At 35.2% G+C, this 22522-nt stretch overlaps 1 long non-coding RNA gene across 1 annotated transcript; it reads right to left on the bottom strand.

Moving 5' to 3' along the window:
• Window positions 1-7142: 7142 nt before the first annotated feature.
• LOC127096778 (uncharacterized) lies at window positions 7143-8570 on the bottom strand. The gene is made up of 2 exons (XR_007792821.1): window positions 8003-8570; window positions 7143-7368 (listed from the first exon to the last, which is right to left on the bottom strand). It is a non-coding gene; the product is annotated as an uncharacterized LOC127096778 (long non-coding RNA).
• Window positions 8571-22522: the final 13952 nt, after the last annotated feature.

Genomic DNA, 22522 nt, shown 5'->3' with positions numbered 1-22522 from the left:
AATCCTTCAGAAACTCTAACCATCTCCTCTGTCTCATATTCAGCTCTTTCTGATCAAATAAATACTTTAAACTTTTATGGTCACTGAAAACCTCAAATCTTGACCCGTACAAGTAATGCCTCCATAACTTCAGAACAAATACCACGGCTGCCAACTCTAAATCGTGTGTCGGATAGTTCCTCTCATGAACCCTCAGCTGTCTCGAAGCATAAGCTATAACCTGCTTATTCTGCATCAATACACCACCCAAACCCAACAATGAAGCATCACAGTAAACCTCAAATGATTCCGACGAACTCGGTAATATCAGAATAGGAGCAGTAGTTAACCTTCTCTTTAACTCTTGGAAACCTTCTTCACATTTTGAGTCCCAAACAAACGCTTGCCCCTTTCTAGTCAACATCGTCAACGGTAACGCCAACTTAGAAAATCCCTTAATGAATTTCCTATAATAACCTGCAAGTCCAAGAAAACTCCTTATCTCAGAAACTGACTTCGGAGCTTCCCACTTAGATACAGCTTCAATCTTAGAAGGATCAACAGCAACACCACCTCTGGAAATCACATGACCAAGAAAACTAACCTCTTCTAACCAAAATTCACACTTAGACAGTTTAGCAAATAACTTCTTTTCTCGTAGAATTCCTAACACCACTCTCAAATGCTCAGCATGCTCTTCTTCAGATTTCGAATACACCAAAATATCGTCAATAAACACCACAACAAACTGATCTAGGTACGGATGGAAAATCCTATTCATATACTCCATAAACACTCCAGGCGCATTAGTCACACCAAAAGGCATTACAGAATACTCATAATGTCCATACCTTGTTCTGAAAGCAATCTTCTGAATATCCTCAGTTTTCACACGTATCTGATGATACCCAGATCTCAAATCTATTTTGTTGAACACCCTCGCACCAACCAACTGATCCATCAAATCATCAATCCTCGGCAAAGGATACCGATTCTTGATCGTCACTTTATTCAGTTGCCTGTAGTCCACACACAACCTCATAGTACCTTCTTTCTTTTTAACCAACAACACTGGTGCACCCCACGGTGACACACTCGGACGAATAAATTTCTTATCCAACAGATCTTCCAGCTGACTCTTCAATTCAGCTAACTCAACAGCAGACATACGGTACGGAGCCATCGATATCGGCCTAGTACCAGGTACCAAATCAATCGAGAACTCAACTTCACGCTCTGGCGGTAATTCATTCACTTCTTCCGGAAACACGTCAGGAAAATCACACACCACGGCTAGATCACAAATCGCCAGTTTATCTTTAGCCTCCAAAGTCGCTAACAGCATAAACAACTCTGCCCCATCCGTTACTGCCTCATTCACCTGCCTCGCTGATAGAAACAAATCCTTTCCTTCCTCAATCTCAGGAAAGATCACAGTCTTATCAAAACAGTTGATAGAAACTCGGTTACACACCAACCAGTTCATACCCAGGATAACATCAATCTGCACTAGTGGAAGACACACAAGGTCCATTCCAAAGTCTCTACCAAAAATACTCAAAGGACAATTTAAACAAACTGAAGTAGTAGTCACTGAACCCTTCGCAGGAGTATCAATCACCATACTTCCATGCATCTCAGATATCTCTAACTTAAGTTTCACAGCACAATCCAAAGATATAAAGGAATGAGTCGCACCTGTGTCAATAATAGCTACAAGAGGAAAGCCATTAATATAACACGTACCTCGGATCAAACGATCATCTGCAGAAGTCTCAGAACCCGATAAAGCAAAGACCTTGCCTCCCGACTGGTTCTCTCTCTTCGGCTTAGGACACTGTGGACTGATATGACCCACTTCTCCACAGTTAAAACAAGTCACAGTCTTCAACTGGCACTCTGCAGCCAAGTGACCACCTTTGCCACACTTAAAACACTTCCTCTCAGCACTGGTACACTCATGGATACGATGTCCAGCCTGACCACATCTGTAACACTTAGCAGGGGCACTGGAGTCTCCCCCACTAGGCCTCTTCATCCCACTATGTCTCTGGAAACCTTTGCCAGCTGCATACGGTTTCCCACGATCATTCTGATTCTTGCCTTTCCTATCAACCCTCTGCTGATAGCTTTCCGCTCTGGCCTTGGTATCCTGTTCAAAAATCCTGCAACAGTCAACCAAATCAGAAAACACTCTAATCCGCTGATATCCAATAGCCTGCTTGATCTCGGGACGTAACCCGTTCTCAAACTTCACACATTTCGAAAATTCCCCCGTAGCCTCATTATAGGGAGTGTAATACTTCGACAGCTCTGTGAACTTAGCAGCATACTCAGTAACAGACCGATTACCCTGCTTCAATTCTAAGAACTCTACCTCTTTCTTTCCTCTGACATCCTCTGGAAAGTACTTCCTCAGGAATCTCTCTCGGAACACAGCCCAAGTGATCTCAGCATTCCCAGCAGATTCCAACTCAGTGCGGTTAGCAACCCACCAATCATCTGCTTCCTCTGACAGCATATGCGTACCGAACCTGACCTTCTGGTTATCGGCACACTCAGTCACTCGGAAGATCCTCTCGATCTCCTTCAACCACTTCTGAGCACCATCTGGATCGTATGCTCCCTTGAACATTGGAGGATTGTTCTTCTGGAACTCACTCAGCTGACGAGCAGCTCCCATTCCCACAACATTCGGATTTCCTCCAAGTACTCCAGCTAGCATACCCAGAGCCTCAACAATCGCAGCATCATCTCTACCTCTTCCAGCCATCTCTATTCTGAAAACCCAACAAGCTAAAACAGTAAGTACTGATAGGGTTACACAACACCTATCCCGTACAGGGGAACAGAATAATTACGACTCGACTCGACCGACTATGCTCTGATACCACTAATGTAACACCCTTCTAAAATACCCCAAAATTAAATTAAAACATCAAAACATAAATCAGAGTAAATATGCAACTAAGGGTGTCACACAAACACTTCACACCATGTTCCAAAATATCCTGTCATGCTCATTTATTTAATCAAAATAAACATTTGCATAATACGCAGCGGATAGAAATTAACAACAACATTCAAACTATGTAATACATTACATGTAAAGTTGTTCAACAACCAAATGAAAACGTAGTAAAACATCCCATCCCGATGTTACATCTACCAGAGCATGACCCACTAAGGAACTACATTAGACTCCAAGCACTAGCTTCTACTCAATCACTGCTCGTTACCTGAAAAATAGTTGTAAGGGTGAGTTCCTCAATCGATATAATAAGCATTATAAAACATCATGTAATGCTAAGTAATTTAACACATATCATCACCCTAATCACATCACACATTCGGTAACGGCACATCAATTCAAATATCATACTCAATACCAATACAATTCATGCTCATACTCAATATCAACACAAACACACGTATAATATTGGAATACATCCATTCATATTATACGCCATACACATATTATGCAATGAGACTCCATGCATGCGGTACCGACTATTTGTGAACATATAGTTCACCTCACCGTCCAAATCCAGGCACGCTTACCAAGCCCACTAGTCCCACTCATTTGAGACCTAGTGACTCACTCACTAATTCCTCACCATGGGAATTAGCTACCACCCCAAGGGCCATGCTATGCACGCTAATTCACCTAGCATGCAAACATCAACAACAGTCCAAAATGACTAACTCACTAATTCCTCACCATGGGAATTAGCTACCACCATAAAGGCCACAATATGCATGCTAATCACCTAGAAATGCTAAATCATCAACCACAATTCAAGAATAGACATATGCTCACACTCTAAGCCATAAAACAGTCTATTCACAATTGCACACATAACTGATACATTCACAAGATCATGCATACCATCACACATCATCAGTATTTTATCACATAAGCATATCAGATCATGCCAAAGAACAACCACAGTATTAGCACACTCTACTAATACCTATACTACTCAAAACAACGGGAAATGATCCCTAATATATCGTACATCAGCTAAATCACATTACTCAGCTGAACAACCAAAAACTGCACAACAACAGCACAGAAAAATCACAATCCTGCCCATACGCGTATTGCCTAGTCCCATACGCGTATGGCCCATCTCCTGACCAAAATCCCATACGCGTAACACCATCTCATACGCGTATGCTACGCGTATCACTTCCCCATACGCGTACCAACAGAGACCAAACTACGTTCAAAACATCATCTTCCTCATCCATACGCGTATTGCCTAGTGCCATACGTGTACCAGACCATCTCATACGCGTATTGCCTAGTGCCATACGCGTATGACCAGAAACCAGACTTCCAGATCTGCTATGTCTTTCTCTGCTACGAGATCTATCCAATTCAACCTTCCACAGTCCAATTTTACACATTATTCGTTCATATCCTCTAACACAAATCATACCCTATTCGATTTCACAAAATCTAACATTATTACATCTAATTCCTACGAATTTCCTTCATTTATAATCCAAATTTCGTTCATCCAATATTTCACAATTTTCATCATACATCATTCCAATCAGAGGTAAATCAATGGTTTATCACTACCCAGTACATATTATCCCATAATACCCATTAAACGATGATAAACCCCCCTTACCTGAGTTAATCCGGCGAATCTTGCAGCTTCAAGCTCTTCCTCTCTTCAACCCTTGTTCTATGGTTCTCTTTGCCATTTTCCACTTTTCTGTCTCCTTTTTCCTTTTCACGTGAAAATAACCCTTTTACCAAATGGGACCTTTTCTAATTCCAACTTTTATTCCAATAAAATAATAACCCAATAATAATAATTCCAATAATAATATTCCAATTATTTAATTAAATTAATAAATATATTATTAACTTAAATTAAATAATTATCTTATTTTATCGGGGTGTTACACAATGCCTCTCCTTAATTCTAGTGACTTTCTATTTAGGTATCCCCCTAAATATGAGAATCCCTCTTACTTTCTCTCAATCACTAATCCCTAGTGATCAACCTCAATAACAAGTTGATTGTTGAATTTACAACTCAACTAAGACAAACCAACAACTATTCCAAGTTACTGAAGCATAGAGTTGTGTACACAAATATTCAACATTAATCCTTATTATGGCATTAGTGTGGAATACAAGAAACAAAAGACTCATAAACCCTAGGCACTAAAAACTCAGTCTTGTGCAAAAAACTCTTAAGTAAAACATGAGAATTGAGTCTCCTTATATAACAATGTTCTATGGGTTATTTCCTTATGGATCTCTGATTTAAATTCTTCCAAAATAATAGATAATCTTGTTGGAATTGATTGCTCCATAAAAATATCTAAAAGATATGATTTGTTACATTCAAGTTCAAATTTAAATCTCCATTTAAATTTGATTTGATCTCTTACAACTGTCAAACAAATCAACCATAAATATCCCTTATGGTCTGCTGACAAGGCCAGATGTTGCACTACACATGCTGGAACATCGTGTTCTACATGTTGCACAAACACATCAAAATTAACTCTTCTCCATGACTTGTAGATCTTCTTTGTAGAGAGAATCTTGGATATAATAATTATAAACCAAACTACAATATCATATGCATGTTGCTAGAGACCATATGTTACAACACATATGTTAGAACATCGTGTTCAACATGTGTCTCTTCTACACCAAAACCAACTTGAGTAAACTCCATGTTGTTTTGCTTAAAGAAGTCAAACCTAAAAAGGCCAACAGTACCCCCTTTTGGAAATTTTTGGCAAAACAACATTCTTCAAGAACATACAAGATATGCAAAACATAAGGTTAAGCAATATCACATCACACATATCAAATCATATGCCACAAAAATCATCAGTAGCAATACAAACTAGAGTAGCCAACGACAAAAATAAGTAGCATAAATTTTTGCTGCACAATAGTTAATGCTCCACATGCAATCATTCAATGATCAGTTAGTCATGCATGCTCACAATGTTAGTAGTCAGTAGTAAAAAAATCAGAAGCTACTACTTACAAAAAAAAATTCAGCACACACAGTCAGGGCCATATGTGAGGCCAGATGCTTCAACAAGTGTGGGCACATAAAAAACATTTAGTATAACAGAAACAGTCAGTACTAAGCACATCATAGATTAGAAAATATCATCTCCTCACAGTTAGTAGTTAGCAAAACTACCCCTACACACAATTACCCCCAATTTTTTCATAATTTGGCAAATGTGTTATTCAAAATGATTGGTCAGCCAACTCAGTGGTTAGTATGTTAGTACATAAATATAAGATTAGGAGAAGAGAAAAATGTAGAATCACGATGCTAGAGCATCAGTCTTTGACAATCAACACTTGGTTCAGAGTTTAAGGTTACATCACCATTACAAACAAAAAAAAATTCACATGCAAGAGCCAAATAACAAAAGAAAAGAAAATGATATAGATTAATCAACAACCAACTACATTAGGTATCATAAGTTAGACCAGATGTCTGGAACATCCTAGGTGACATTTCTAGACAACCTACTCTTCAAAGTTGTCCTGCTCCTTTTTATTCCTGTCACACCCTAAATTTTGCCCCACCTAAATCCGTTCCACCTACATCATATTCATATTCATGTATGCATCTGATTAAGTCATTTGCAGTATATTCATTTGCAGTCATTCATCTGCATCTCATTATTTGAATTGACTTCTTATGACTATTCTGTCTGGTCATAGAGTTTTGTTTTCATGCATAAGTCAAGATTAACAGTTAAGGACCAGAGGTCACTTTGATTGATTTATTTTGTTTTGATCAGTCCACACATTCCTCTATTATGCATTACATGTCCATGATTGACACTTGTTTTGAATTTGACTAAGTTTCGTTAGAGTGGATGCTTATGGATTCTCATTAAGGTTTTAGTTAGATTGTAGTTGATTAAGCCACACATAACTCATTCATTCATGCATACATTCATTCATTTATTGTTGTAGGTTTTTTATTAGATATCTTTTTAGTTAGAAAACAATTTTAAATCATTCCCACCATATACCATTTTTTCAATTTTCAAATTTTAATTTGGGATTATCATTTTTATTTCAAGTTTTAAATTTGAATATTGAGACTATCATTTTTTCTAAACAAGCCAAATAATTAACACCATTAGAATAAGTGCAATGATCACTTTGTCACAAAGAGCAGACTTTCTCATATATTTATTTTTACAATAAATATAACACAAATTTTCTTTACAACAAGAATTGAACAAATCAAAAAGAATTTCTAAGTGTGGATCCTCTCAAATTTGTAAGTATTTGGCTTCATACACCACTTGGTTTTCTGTCATCTAGCGCCTCATACACCACTTGGGCCTTCATACACCACTTTAATTTGTCTTGCACACAAGCAGAAGTGACAATAGTTATTAGCATGATATAGGGAAAATAGTACAAACATAAAGCCAAAGCAATAAATTGAAAAGCATAATTTCATACTTGGGGAGGTACAATTTTTGTCTAGCACCAATTAAGTAAAACCATTTTTGTCTTCCTAGAAAGTGTGGATAAAATTACTACCATCTTCACTAATCATACAACAAGACACAATAATTATCCTCGACATAAACCCTAATAACCCTCACTATAAAAAAGGAGTAATAGAGCAAAAAAGAGGATATCGAGCAACCACCATATATCAGAAAAATAAAAAACTAAGCCAATCACAAATAACAACAAAACCCCCTAGCAACCTCATAAACATGTCAACAGAACTCTAAGCCACCAAAAAAAAATCCCTACTTTATCTTGAACAAGCAGAATACAATTGCAATAAGAAGAAAACTAATTCATAGCATAGAACCTATCAGAAAACCTAGCCATTCTAATTCACACACATAGCCCTAAGTTAATCAGTTCAGAAACACAAAGAGAGCATACCATGCAAGAGTAATAAAAAGGAAGTAGAAGAAGTTTGAATTGAAGCAGAGTATGAAAAGTGAAAAATGAGGAGCGAAGACAAGAGAGCTTAACCTGAAGAAGTTCTTGGTAGATATTTCTTTTGTTTGAAATACCTCGCTTACAGACATCAACATGATATTTCGTTTTGTCTCATACCTTTAAAATTCCTGGATTTTTCTTGATAACCGATGTACCTATGACTTTCTTGTTCTGTTAATGCTTGTTATGAATTGTAAATTTCCTGAATTGTGATTAATATTTGTGTTTTGAATATATTGGGTTTTGATTTCGAGTTTTGTTAGTTAGGGTTTTCAGGTAGGCTTGATCTCTCATCTGGTTGGGATTTAGGTGAAAATAAGTGGAGATTCGAAAAAAGGACGAAAAAATAACTGAGGTTTGTGTTTAGGCTTTAGGGTTCCGCAGTGTTGCGCTGCCGGAGAGGACGACAACGCCGCCAGCCGTCGCTCCTCTCCGGCGAGGATGGATGGAGGTGATTATCGAAATTGAAAGTGGAGAGAGAGAGTATAGATGTCATTAACAAAGAGAGAGATGGTGAAGTTTCAAATGAAACTTTCATTCACTTGTTTCAATAGTCTATTGCCCTTTCCTTGTTTCCTGACCACCTGGTGACCCCCTGCCAAGTGACACTTTTGGGTGATGCCACATGTTGTTGGCTACCAAGTCAACTAGGGATCCCGTGTGGATCCCCCACCATAAGGCCCCTATACGCGTTGCCTACCCCCCTTTGATTTCGTTGTCCATTCCATCAGAGGGCTAGAATCAAGTCAACTAAGTTGACTCCTCCCCATATGTTAACCAATTTTGGGGCTTCTTCTTCTGTTGGGCCTAGGCTGATTTCTATTCGCCCCTACTGCTGCACTTGCCTTGTTTAACCTGGGCCATTTGGGCCCGTTTTCTTACTAAATTTGTTTTTTTTTAATTTCACTTTTGATTAAATAATAATAATATATAATTTCTAAAATATTTTCTATCATTTTTTTCTTTTATTATTTTTCCCTTTTATGTTTATTTATTTAATTTCTTAGTTGTTTATTTATTTGACTATTATTAATCATCTAAGAAAATACTTATTAGGATTAATTAGATAAATATGATTAATCATATTTTTTCATCATTTATTTAATTAGTTTATTACATTCATTGCAAAATCAATTAAATAAATATATAATTATTGTCATACCTTAAATTTTACCCTGAGTTTTTCACTTGCATCAATATAGCCTAATCAATCCATTTTGTCGTGCATTTCATCAGTTAAAAGCATTCATCAGAGTTTAAATGAAAAGTTAGAAGTTCTAGCATTTTTCTTGGTCTTGATGACATTCATTCAGTCATTTATTGATTAAGAAGTCAAAAGGCTTGATTTCTCAATCTCAGTGCATCGCCATTCCCGCTGCATCATATTTCAGAGCTTAGAGGGTGACAATCAGAAGTATTGCCATCATATGAATTTTTGTAGGGTTTTAATTATAATTGAGAATCAAAAGTAAATGTTCCAAGGGTTATTCATTTGCATATGATTGTCTATTTACGATTTTCGGTCAGTAATTCAATGCATTTACAAGACATTTACATTGTATACTCATCACATTGTGCATTTCATTCCGCATATTTGTTTAAAATATCGCTCGAAATAATTTTTTGGATCTACAGATAAATCGGTCAAATTAGTTTCTTAAATGTACGTCGAATTAACAGGCGAAAAGTTTCAAAGTTAAGTTTGGAGACGTCAGATTTATTAATTTATGTTTCACATAATTTAACCCGGCGTGCTCATTTTATTTTTTCGACTACTTTTCCGACCGATTTCTAATCAGCCTGAGCCTTTTAATTGATCATTTTTTATTTCAAAATCTAATTGAAACCTGTATGTTTCTGAAAATTTTATCTCGCGCTGATAATTTTGGTGCATTCAATTTATTTTTTCGAACACTTTTGCATCTGGTTTTTTTTAACCCTTTTATGTTTGTTTTTAGCCAAAATGATCATTGGAATTCTTTAGAATTAAGTGCGTACTTAGTTTGAACTTATTTAGTTTATTTTATTTATTTTATTTTTAATTTAATTATATAAAATACTTTTCTTAAATAAAAAAAGAGAGAAGTAAGTAAAGAGATCTTTCAAAATATCTGAATCCTCTCTCTCCACGTTACTGCTCTGTTACCTCTGACCATAAAAATCAAATCCATTCTCATTTTTTGGCAAAAAAGCCCCCTTAAAAGAGTTAGTACTCTCACTCTCAGAAAAAATAGAATAATTTCACAAAACCTGAAAAAGTATCACCCTCTTCTTCTAACCATTACACATATCACTTCCATTTTCTTCCTTCCATCCAACACATAACCAACCCACAAACAACTCCTCTCACCGCCTCATGCATCTCTTCTCTCACTCAACTGATCCATCACCATCATCTATCCATCTTCATAACAAAGCTTCACCTTTTCCATCATTAACCTCTTCTCCACAACCGCGATAAACACCTCCAAAAAAGATATTTTTTGCAAAAAGCTTGCCCATTTTTCAAAACACTCACAAAACCATCAAACCAACATCCATAACCTTCATACTTAAAATCAGATTGGTTATCCTCTCATGGTCAGCAAAGAAAAATTGGAATTTTTTTTTAATCCTTTTCTTCTTCAATCCATGACCACATTTCCTCTTTCTCTAAAAACAAAAACTTATATGCTTCTGTTACGAGATTTTCTTCTTCAACCCACAGTCACATTCCCTCAGCCTTATCTCTCTCGATCCGCCCCCACGCCAAACTTCCCTCTATTCTTTTCATTATCATCGAAACATACAACTCCCACCGTCTTTTTTCGATGACCCAAAACAAACAAAAAACCACCATTCACCTGTTCAAATATGAGCCACCACCTTCCACAATACCACTCTTTTCACTGCTGCATAACCAACCAAAAGCAAAACTTCACTGCCTCTTTTACTCACTTGTCGCATCCGCGAAAAACAACCGGCGGGCTAAAACAAAACAACACAGAGCCGCCACCGTGCGTTATTTATCCCAAAAGAGGGAAAGGAAACGCTCGAAGTAAACCTGGAAAAGACATGGTCTCGCGACCAAAGAGAATGGGATCGGGAGTCGGTTATGCGAAGGGAAGGTATTAGCACCCCTACGCATCCGTCGTACCCGACGGGATCCACGCTCAAAAAGATAGAACAAGGTTGCTAAACACTCCTCAAAAACATCACACACACGCACTGGAAACAACACAGGTGGAGGAAGAGGGGAGAGGGCTCGCTAGGATATCGCATCCTATGCCTACGTATCTCATCTGGAATAAGAATCAGAGCTGCCGTAGTTCGGCTCACGCACGCCAAACTAAACACACGCAGGAAACTGACTGCCAATCGCTGGGCTTACGTCAGACTCCACACAAACAGGCAAACCTGGAATCCGAACGCCAATTGCTGGACTTACATCAGATTCCGAACCAAACAAACACACTCAGGATACGGACAGCCAATCGCTGGTCTTACATCCATATCCTGACACATAAGAGGGTTAACAAACAAACAAGTTACTAAGGAGTCAGACACTCGAGCCTAGCAACTGTCAAGCAAACACACACCAAAAAGAAAAGGGTGCCCGGAGAGACCTCGTACGGTCTCCTGCCTACGTACCTCATCTGGTATGAGGATCAGGGCGACGTAGTTCCCCTGAACGGGAAAGAAATTCTAACCTAACCAGATACAAAGGGAGACACAAACTACTAGGGAGACTAACTCGAGCATAATAGTTATCATGCATCATAGCCCTATGTTAAGGTTTCTATCCTAACTTGCACAGGCAGCAAGCTAAACCTAAACAGCACAAGCAATCAAATCAAACAATCACAAATAGCACACACTATATACAAACAAAGTGGGCTCACACAAGGGTTAGGCTGCAAAAGCAAGCCAACTGTATCAGGTGATGTTAGCTCTTAACCCTAACATTGAGAGTTAGGGTGAAGCAGATGAAATGGGAGTGAGGGGTGTGCCTCACAGCTCTTATCCCTGGCCAGGGAGAGCTTCAGACAAAGGAAGTGTGGGTTCAGAAAGTGGGAACCCTTCTACACTTATGACACTGACTCAACTGTACAACTGTACAAGGATCTTGGGTTAATATCCACAATGCATCAACACCAGTTGTGTGAGCAAAGGGATGACTCAACTGAATAGCAGGAGATGGATTGCACATCTCTTGTGTCTGCCAATTGCCTTAACAAAGGTCTTTTCCTGCTTGGGGACAAAGATAAACAATCACAAGCATTGCCTCTTAAGGAGGACTTCAGACAGGTGCCTGGCCAAGTAACAGGCCAGGTCTTCCAGACTACATGAAGTTAGTGATGCTATACCTTAATTGGTTAAGCAACCAAGCAACAGAAAAAGCAAGTTCACAATGAACTATAGCAACTAATGTACCTGAAATCAATCTAACTCAGTCAGTTTACAGCTCAAACAGTCAAACAGACAAACTAAAAGCCAACAGTTAACTGTACACAAGCAATGCATCAAGCAAAGCACAAGCCAATGCTCAACACAAATGACTTAGAAGCCACCTACAAAACAAACTCAAAATTAGTTCAATATTGACCAATTAGTCAACTCAAGCAATGTGAATCAATTCCCTCAATGTCATATGCTTCTTTGTCCTGAAAACACAACTCAAACATAAGCAAACCCCTAGGACAAAGCCTAGGGTCAAAGGGGGAAAAATAATTCAAAACAGAACATGAAAATTGGCACAAATCAAGTTCAATCAAATTAGAACAAGGTCCAAGTGGTCTCACATTCATATCATCAATCAATTTCATTTCACAAAGCATCTAAGGCAAAGTGTGCAATTTGAAAGCTCATTGGACCAAACAGAATGAATCAATCCAAACTCAATCAAAAATAATTCAATAAATCTCAAGAAATATCATGGCTAAACAACACTCATCAAAGGATCATCACACCAAATTTCAAGTCATTTGGACAAAGGTAAGAAAATCAAATAAAATCCATAATTCAAAGCATGCTCAAACAAGCTCATACAAGGCACAAAATCATGCATCAACTTCAAGCAAGCACAAAACAGAATTGGCACAAGATAAATGCATCAAACCAAAGCCATGGCAAACATCAATGTGTCTAGAATCACTCCACAAAATTTCAAGTTCATGTGATACATATCAAGAATTTCACAAATCATATAAGATCATGACTCACAAAAGGTCCACAATTGGTCAAACAGAAGGGAAATTCTCAAACAAATTGGAAATGCACTCAAAACATCCACAAAAATTCACAAGCGAACCTAACATCCAGAAGTATCGACATGCAAAAATTCACATCAATTCAAGTTCATATGGCATGGTAAAGAAATCCACAAGTTGGACAGGAAATGGTGTGACACACATTGTCACACCTAAATTGATCAGCTCATATCTCACAAACCAGAAATGATAAAATCACAAACTCAAGCCAAAATGTCACTTAGGATCTCTAGTTTGTGCATGCAAAATTTCAAGAATTTTGGATTAAGCATCATCATTTCACAACCAAAATAGTAACCAATGTGCAAGCAAACACATGTATGAACAAACCCTAGGCCATTTAAAAATCCACACGAGCACAAAATCTGGAAAAATATTCATAAAATAGAGGACATTGCAAGGATCATGGCACAAAAAATTTCATGTGAATTGGATTATTATTTTGAGAGTTATGATTTTTTAAATGGAGTGAAAAATTAAAAAAAGAATGAATGAAGGCATGAACATGGCATGGCATAAGTGGAAACAAAATGCAAAAACACAAATGGAAAGTCCCTCGCCCGGATTCGAAGGGAGGGAGCATTTGAAATGCTGCGCGCGCTTATGCATGGTGGAGGACACGTGGTCCAATTGCATGGCCAGAAACACCAACCGCATGCAGGCAAGCGAAATTATGGATCAAAACACGAATTCTGGAAAAATCCCTAGCGTTCATACATGTTCTTCACACATTCATAGCTCAAGAACAATTGTTCACCAAAATTAACAAAATCTATATCACTAGAATCCTCTCTCAATGTACATTAACAATCTCAAATCATCTTAACCTAATTCATCCTAAATTAACAGATTCGAACCAAAACATTTTTGTGCATGAAACTTAAAATCCACATAACTTCTTCAATTCTTGATGAAAATCAGTGATTCAACTTGCAGTTTACTCTACTAAGAAAGATCTATCAAACACATATATCAATTTCAAGAATCATCATGCTCGAAAACTGACCTTGATTGGATGGCAGAGTTGAAACACGTGGATTCTGGCTTGAAAAGTCAAAAACAGAAGTTCTTCAATGCTTGTACAAATGAATGGAGCAAGGTTTGAGTGTTGATCATGAAAGATCTAGCTGAAAACTCGAATTGCCATTGAAGAAGCTTGATGCAACAGTTCTTGAATTGGCTTGGAAATCAATGGATCTTGCTTCAAATAGCTTCCATTATGCTCATGGATGAAGGATTGATGAAGATCTTGGCACGGTTTGTGAAGAAAATTGCAGAAAAAGTGAGAGAGAAAAAATGCAAAGTTTTGGATCTAGATCTCAATTTCCAAATTCTGTTATGATTAGCAACGAAACAGTTATGATTTAGCTTTTATATGTGATGTTAAACATGTTGCTAATCATGATTAGTGTAAATGCTAAAGATTAAGTGATGTCAAGTTTTGTGCACATTAGCAAATTGGCCAATTCACCCTTCACATGTGATTCAATGTAACAGTACAGGTTTTAGCTTCAATTCACTTCATAAAATCACTTTGGAGGCAAATGCAAGTGGAATTATGTGAAGCCAAGGCCTAGTTTTCAAATTCACCTTTTTCCCTCCAAATTCAAATTAAGTTCAAGTGAAAAATGCACTTTTTTTGTGATGAGTTTTAATGAAATGTGATGTATGATTATGATAGAAGAGATCAAAAGAAAATTGCTCCAAAAAGCACCACATGATTTGGCCATTTGAATCAAAAGTTATGCCTTGTTGAAGTTCAAATTTTCTTGACAAAGATTGATCCATAACTTGCCAACCACACATGAGAAATTCATGTTCTTGGACTTTTTGGAAAGGTGAGAGCAAGATCTACAACTTTCATGTTGGACAAAATTTCATTTGAAGCATTTTTGGACATATAATTTTAAGGAGAAAACCTTTCCATTTTTGGCAATTTTGAATTACAAGTCACTTTCTATTTTTGGAAAGTTTTCATCTGACTTTATTTTCTTCATTGTTGATGTTTGAAATGTCAAATGAAACTTGTGTGGACATGAATGAAGTGTCTCTAACCCTCTCCCACCTCCAAATCCATCAGTTGACCTTTGGTTGACTTTTTCTGACTGATAGATGAATTGGCTATGCACTGATGATCTTGAGCCTCAAACTCCTGATGAAATGGCTCAAACATGAAACCTTAGCTTCCATAAGCTCATTAAAACCATAGAATGATCCCCATCTCCATGAAGACCTCATCTCCTTAACAAGCCCTGATTGGCACAATACAGATGATTAGGGTTGACCAGAGGTCAAAACCCTAATCTCAAGGAATCTGATCAAACACAATGAAACCCTAATTTGAAGCACACACCCTCAGATGATTAGTGATCAATCCATGAGACCCTCAGGCTTGAATCTTTTAACCTCTTTATCTTCTGATCAAGACCTAAGAGGATGACTTGCTCAATGTTGCCATATGATATGCAAATATGCAATGACTAATGACCTAAAAATGAAATGCAATATGCTAAGCTAGTCCCAAGAGAGGAGGGCAAATTTTGAGGTGTTACATCACTGTCGGACACCTCTCATTTCATCACTGTAGCGGGGTATTCGTTACCTTTAGAGATATTGACTAAATCTAAGGTAAACCATACAAGTCGAGTCGCCACCGCACTTCTATTTATCCAAGGGAATGGTTAGAAAGCGAACAAAAACCTAAAAGTTTTATCAAATCAAAAACTAGTAAAAATGTCAGAGATCTGGGTAAGGGGGTTGGTTATGCAATGGGAAGGTTTTAAGCACCCAAAACATCCTAGGTACTCCTAGGGAGCCCTTTTCATACTTGTTGTAAGGTTGGTATTTTGTGAAAATTTGTTTGTGGGTGGCTTTGGCAATAGGAGAGGAACTCGCACAAGCTGTTTGACTTTTGTGTTGAGGCATGACAATGTCTGGGACATGTGTCCCAATAAACAACTTATTGTCAAAAGTCAGAGGCACAACCTTTTTACTTTTAATATCTCTTTGATTCACAATATTAGGGTGTTTTATTAAGATGATCCCAGAGATCAAATAAGGAAAGGCTATTGGTAGTTTTACAGCAAATGAGTCATCATGCTTTATTGTCTGTTCTAAAATAAATTCACCAAAGTTTATCTTGGCCTTTTTTCCTATTTGAAAAATTAGCATGACCAATGCTGAGGTAATACTGGATTTGTGATTTGTAGGTGCCCCGTTTGTTGTAGCAATCCTATTGAACCTAACATATTTCACTGTGAAGCTTCCTGGAGGGATACCACTTTTCTTGATCCATTTCTTTACTTGCCCACCTGTAATCTCCATGGCAATCTGATCCAAAGAGGAAATATCATCAGAAGGTGCATACTTGCTTATGAAAAGATATGCGTTGATAACCTTTGGAGAGAACTTAATATATCTTCCTCTAACAAATACTCTCTTAAACTCTTTGTCGTACCCCAAATTTTGCCCACCATTCACATGCTTTCTAGCGCCACTTTGTTGCGAATAAATAAAATGGTATAATTGGTAGAAGAGCATATGTAAAGAGTTACAAAGGAGAGGTCTTAAGTTTGAATCTCACTATCCACACTTTTAGAATTTTCCTCCTTTTTTTATGTTTTAACTTCAATTACAATCAAATTTGTATTTTTTAATTTTTATTTAATTTTAAATATATTTTTAAATAAAATTTTCTTTTTTATTTTAATTTTCGAATATAATATATTTTTAATCTAAACAATCAATTTTTTATTTATTTTAATATTTGAATTTAATATATTTTTAATCTAGAAAAATCAAAATTTTGCATTTTTTATTTTAACCAAGATAAAATAAAAAAAAATATTTTCTTGTAATTATTATTACCACAAAGTTTTTGTTATTTACCAAAATGATCAATTATTATTTCTTTATAAATTAAAACAATCCATAAAAAATAATCTTGCTTAGAATGTCATTATAAAAAAATTACATGGAAACTTACATTAAATTATGAAAAATTATTTAGAGTCACCTTTGATATGATTATTTTTTTTTAGAAGTAAATTTTAAAATTAAAATATGTCCAGCTAAATTATAATTAAAATGGTTTTGTGCTTAATTTTAAAATAATTTTCCATTAAAACATTATAAAATAATATTTATTTTATAAATTTTTATTTTAATACTAAGATGTCATCACAAAAAATTACATACAACTATTAATACCATCATTTTTATATATAGATAAATATTTGTGAAAAAATTACAACAAAAAATCATTTCTATTTTATTGAATCTTAGAAAATAAGTTAAAACTTTTAGGAAAAACAATCAATGAGGAATAGTTAAATATGACCACTAAATCAAATTAAATATATTTTATTGATTAGTTTGAAAACCTAATTCTTAAATATAAATAGAAGTCTTCTATACACACACAAAAAACAAGATAAAATAAAAAAATATCATTAAAATCTTTTTCTTATTATTACTAATACATTATTTTTATTATTATCAATCATTAATTCTTAATAAATAAAGCTCTATAAAATATTTTTTATCTAATTTCTTTTGCCTAGTTTTAATTAAATGAGTGATTTTGTGAGTGGATATCATTAATCTCTTTGTTTTTAGTATTGATCTTATTTATTTATTATTATTGATGTACTAGTATCACTTTAACATCAATTATTAGATGTTATTATTTAAGTGAAAAATTAAAATAGAATCAAATTGACCAAATGAGGTTTTTTCTTTCCCGTGGGGGTAACAATATGTCAATAACTCCATGAAACAACAAAATCTGCAAAAATCAGAAAATGAGAGATCCTCGTACATTCATCTCTTGATTTCATTTCAAACAAAATCAGTTCATGCTTCTTTCTAAAAACAATATCTCAATATCATAATTTGGATTTCAAAAGTCTAAAATATATAATCAATCTCAATCAAATTTAAATGGAAGCAAATCAACAATAATAACATCATTTTAAATCAAATTCCACCTTTTCCATTTTTAGTGTATTTCTTTATTTCTAACATGATCATTTTTTATTTTCTCACCTTTTTAAAGTTGTAATTATTCACTATTATTAAAATTTTATTATTTTTGTTATTATTAAATTTTTAGATTTATTATATTATCATCAATATTAAATTATAAAAAAAAAAGTGCATTCATTTTTTAACTTTCATATTTATTAATTAGTCATTTAAAAAAAATCATCTTTATTCACTTTTTATCCAAAAAATAATAAATAAATAAAATAAAATAAAATGTTTCATTTTTAGTTAAAAATTACTCACATTAATTGTTTTAGTTATTTCACCTTTAATTCTAAATAATTTTTTTTTAAAGAAATTATTATTATCTCTTAAGGAAAGAATCTTTAAAATCTTTTATTTTAAAAATAAATCATTCACATTATTTTTTTCTATTTCTCTTGATCTTTATAATTATTCTTCTTAATTCCTAATTAAAGGTATTGATTTTTTTTTGCTATAAATAAGACCAAATTCTAGAATTTTAAAAGGGGAAAGGGAGATACATAGTAAAAAAATTCACTCACACGTATTTAGCCTTGTTCTTCACACTGAAGAATAACAACACCGAATCCTAAAGCCTCCATCATCTTCACCATCCTTTCAAAAAAGGGCTAGTAAAGAAGAGTGATCACAAGAACCCGTAGGTTGGTTTCTTCTTACTTCATTATTCCTTATTTATTCGATTTACTTTTTGGGTATTGCGGATTCATTATGTCTCTTCTTGGTGTCTTGATCTATTAATTTAATTTTGTTTAAAATTTTCACTTAGTTCTCAATTGGTTTATTTTGTTTTAGTAATAGTTTTATTATCATTATACATACAAAAAAATCTTTCACAAAGAAAAAGGCATAAACGGTTTCTAATAAAATTAAACCATTTAACTATTTCAACTTAAAAATTATATTCTATTTCAAATTAAATTAAGTCAATCAAATTAATAATTAGGGTTTTAATTAATAATTTAGTATTTATCTGTTATTTAATCATTTAAATAATAAATAATATATAATTAATTAAAGGATAATTAATTAAGAAATTAAGGTTAATTCATGAAACAACCATGGGATAATTCAGGGATAATTATGGGATAAAATTTAAGGTTAAATTCTAAAATTTTAAGGGATGTAAATTAGGGATAAAATTAGGATAAGGGATATATCTTATTATATTTTATTTAACTTTCTTAATTAAATTAGATTATATTTTCAAATCAAATGGGACAAGGATATGGAATAAAATATGGGATAAAACTCTAAGGTTTTCAAGGGTTAAATGAGGGATAAAATCGGGATAAAGGATTATGTCTAATATTCTAGTATAATCACTAATTTATTTTTTTAAATAAATTAAATATTATCTTTACAAACAATCAAGGGATAAAATCAAATTCAACACACTTCAAACTATAAGTCCTCTAACCTAGCGTATTGAGGCATTTTCTTAAAATCAATCACTTCTCCGTCCCCGATGCGTGAGAATCTTCAAGGGATAAAAACAATCAACAAACAACTTTTTTTTACCAGAACTACGGGACTCTGATCCTTCAATGAACTTGGAGGTACGTAGGCATAGAGTCGTAAACTCTAGCGAGTACAATAATCAAAAACATTTTAAAGTTTTCCTTTCTCAATTAATCAATTTTCTTTTAAAATAATAAAACAGTTTTATAAATAAATAAATACTTAAACAATTAATAAATATTAAAGCAAATGTTCCTTAGAAACACACTAACCCTAAAACTAAAGAAGGATCCCATTGAGTACAATGGAGGTAAGGGGTTCCTAACACCTTCCCCTTACTTAACTGACTCCCGAACCTAGTCTCTCACCCTTAGTCATTATGTTTTTTCATTATTTCCCTGTTCCTTAGGAACGAATAAAGGATGGTGGCGACTCTGTCATTTTTTCAGCCGCAACAGCTGGCGACCCTGCTGGGGAGTTCTTATACTTTCCCTAAAGAGAGCCCATCCTAACCTTGGGTTTTAGGGTTATGCTTGTTTCTATCTGTATTTGCTTTCCTTTATTTATGTTTATTTATTTATTTATTCACTTTATTCTTTATTATATTATTATGTCTGTCATATCATATAGATTGGGATTTTCCAAGGTGTGAAGCCAAAACCCAGGCTTGAGAAAAGATATAAGCTTAAGTAAGGGGTCGTCCTGTCTCGGCCACCAGGGTTTTCATCCCGTGGGGTCTTTGATGACGATTCCACCCAGAATAGATCAATTCAAAAGGGTTGTCATGAGAAGGCCAACACTTCTTCATGATAAAACTTTGAGTTCGGTCCATGACCCTGGGGACCTCTTCTAGAACCCTCTTAACTTAGGGCGACCTTATGTTATCAACCTACAAAGGTTGTTACTAGGTCCCTCCTAGACGAGACTTATCCCGAATGCTTACCGTAGGAAAACTTGCTCCTTCTCATGGTAAAACAAGGGTATAATCCATGACTCTAGAGCTATCATCCTACAAAAACTTTATATCCTACAAGTGAGGGGATTGGGTAGTCTAAGCCTAGATCTGACATATCATAAGGAATCTACCCTTAACTAGGTCATGCTTGCATATTATCTTACATGTCTCAAAATCGTTTGGGTTTACCATGCCAATTATTATCCCTATCTATAAGGAACCTTCTTAAACAAGGTGTCCTTATATTCAACATTATCCTTAAACCCATATGTGGGTTCTATATCCATCACAATCTCTAAACCCGTATGGGTTCTCCTATCTGTCACTACCCTAATGTGACAATTGCATGACATCTTAAAAAAAAACTTTTAGCATACCTTCAAAATTTAAATTTTAAAAAAGGGAAAAATATTTTGGATACACATGCATTTGCATACATACATATATATTTGCATATCTTTTCTGTTTCCTCCCTTATCCAACTATCATTCAGCTAGCAGACTTCCTGATACTCATGAACAAACTCGAAGGACGTCTCAATAAGGGAAAGTACATTGAAGAGAGAAGGCAACCCTTCACCATGCAAGCTACGGCCTACCTAGATCCTCAAATACAACCTGGATGATGTCACCGTAACAAGGTCTGCAACAATATCTTCTTCAGCAGCAACCCTATGCGCCTCATTAATCACAACAAAGGAAGCTTGGAAGGAAATTGGGTCCTATACTAACGTCTCATGACTTAATCAGAGGTGCCCTAGTAGGACTACAACCGAATGATCTCTCTCCTGGTCTATACCCTAGAAGTCATGGCGATAATGCCCGATGTAAGCACAAAGTACAAGGCCTACAATTGACTTTCAAAGAAGGAGTCCCATTGATGAATGGTCACCCTTACTTTAATAATGTGCAAGGACGTCAAGAAAAGCATCCCCTAAAGATAATGGGTCAACAATGAAGCTCATCCCTGGAATCAATAGACTTTATCATTGCTAGTTGTAATTTCTTTTTTGTTAAGGGTTGTTTGTATTTAAAATTTGTACTTTTTGAAAAGTAATTTTAATAAAATGAGCATGCATATTTTTAATCAATCCATTCGTTTACACTCTCTTATATGCCATCACTTGCTAAAAATCAAAATTTTCCATTTCACTTTTACCTCTTAACAAACTTAAGAGGAGAATGATGTAATAAATAATTGAATTTGCTGAGTATGCTTTTAATAGTAAGACCTGGCTGACGATGTAAGGCATTGTTTCGCTTCCCAAACACTGGAGAAATAAGGAGTTAATCCGTAGTCAACCCCCTCGAGCCAGAAGTTGGTGCTTCTTTTTCAATTTATAAAAACCCTTAATATTAACTAGGGGCAGGGTAGTTTCAATTAAGTCAATGATGCATTCTAGTCTCAAGAGAATTGTTCCATATAATCACAAGGATGATAGGTTCAAGCATATCTTATTCCTCACACCATTCAACATCAAGGAAGCAATGAAGTCAAGGCTCACATTAGCTAACATGGTAGTCACAACTTTTGAAATCAAAATCGAATATCATAAGAGTTGTTTAAAAAAATCCCGCTAAGTCAAAAACTAAAAAGGAGTTGACTTAGGAAAAAGTCAGGGCTTCCCGATGGACCACAATCCAAAAGAATTGGTCCATGCAAAAATAGGGATTAAAAAGCAAAAAAAGAAAAACAGAAACAAGCTTGTAAGTGAAAGTAGGTGACTGCCACCTCAAGAATCTCATCGGTGCTTGAACCATTACCTCCATCATCATTACTATAAAAACTCTCTTGCAGATTGAAAGCATTTGTTGAGTTAATTGAATTTAGGAATGGAGAACATCAAGGAGAAGGGGTGGG

This window comes from Lathyrus oleraceus, chromosome 6, assembly GCF_024323335.1.
Source record: "Lathyrus oleraceus cultivar Zhongwan6 chromosome 6, CAAS_Psat_ZW6_1.0, whole genome shotgun sequence".
Taxonomy (NCBI): Eukaryota; Viridiplantae; Streptophyta; class Magnoliopsida; order Fabales; family Fabaceae; genus Lathyrus; species Lathyrus oleraceus.
Note: the sequence above shows the minus strand (reverse complement) of the source record. Positions and strands in the feature narration are given on the sequence as shown.